Source organism: Brassica oleracea, chromosome C8, assembly GCF_000695525.1.
Source record: "Brassica oleracea var. oleracea cultivar TO1000 chromosome C8, BOL, whole genome shotgun sequence".
NCBI lineage: Eukaryota > Viridiplantae > Streptophyta > Magnoliopsida > Brassicales > Brassicaceae > Brassica > Brassica oleracea.
Window position 1 is genome coordinate 37107249 of NC_027755.1, and position 991 is coordinate 37108239.

At 33.3% G+C, this 991-nt stretch overlaps 1 protein-coding gene across 1 annotated transcript in view; it reads right to left on the minus strand.

Moving 5' to 3' along the window:
* The window catches only part of LOC106310457 (putative serine/threonine-protein kinase), a 2550-nt gene extending 2075 nt beyond the window's left edge, over nucleotides 1-475 (minus strand). The window contains exon 1 of the mRNA XM_013747690.1: nucleotides 264-475. The gene's annotated coding sequence lies outside the window, so the exon portion shown is untranslated. The remainder of the gene's footprint in view (nucleotides 1-263) is intronic.
* Nucleotides 476-991: the final 516 nt, after the last annotated feature.

Sequence of the window (991 nt, forward strand, 5' to 3'; positions counted from 1 at the left end):
AAAAAAAAAAAAAAAAAAAAAAGTTAAGAGATTTAAATTTTAACTAGTAGACCAGCCATAGATCCATTTTAAATTACCACTAAAAGAATCATTTTCCAAGTAATAAACCTTTAAAACACCCCTAGTGGGTGACCAAAAACCTCAAAGGTTAAAAGCAACTATAAAAGCTGTTAGCTTGCAATCTGGGTTAAGAACAAAAACTAGAAACAGACGCAGATAAAACGATGTTAACCGAAAAAAGAGAGAAAGAAAGAGAAACCCACCTGAGAGAAAGTGTTTCAGAGATCGCAGGTTGTCTACTTGGCTAGAGTTCGTATATAAAGGCTCTGTCTTTACGCGAACAGAGTCGCTGTCTCTCTCTTTCTCTCTCCTTGTTTTGGCTTCGTCTGTGTGGATATCAGATAACGGGTTTGTTGAAATGGAGGACTAGAAGAGAGAGATGAATGAAGAAGAAAGAAAACGTTCTTTGTCTGCTGGCTGGTAAAAGTCAACGTAACACACACGTCTGCATCTTATACGTTGCTGTCGACGACCGTCTTTTTTTACTTTTATTTTATTTCTTTTGTTTTTCCAAATGTCTATCCGGTTAATGATTTACGAAAGGACTTTCTTCCTAAACCTTCGTTTAATTTATTTGACTTTCGTATTATTAGCAACTTTACGTTTCATCCATGCGGGCATAATTCTTCATCTTTCTTGGAAAGGAGGTATTGTTTTTAGTATTAGGCCATGACTAGTCTAATTATGGATGAACCAATTATTTGCTTTCTTTGATTATAGTATTGGAGTAAATGCTTTTCAACGACAACATGTATCGTCAAAAAAAAAAGAAAAACCAACATTTTTTTGTCAAAAAAATGCATCATTATTTTCTCCTGCAAGTTTTTTAAATTCACATATTTGAATAGAGCATTCATCACGCCGATTCACACACACAACATTATTTTTATATTTTGAAATAATTTATCAAATGTAGAGTATAACCTATTTA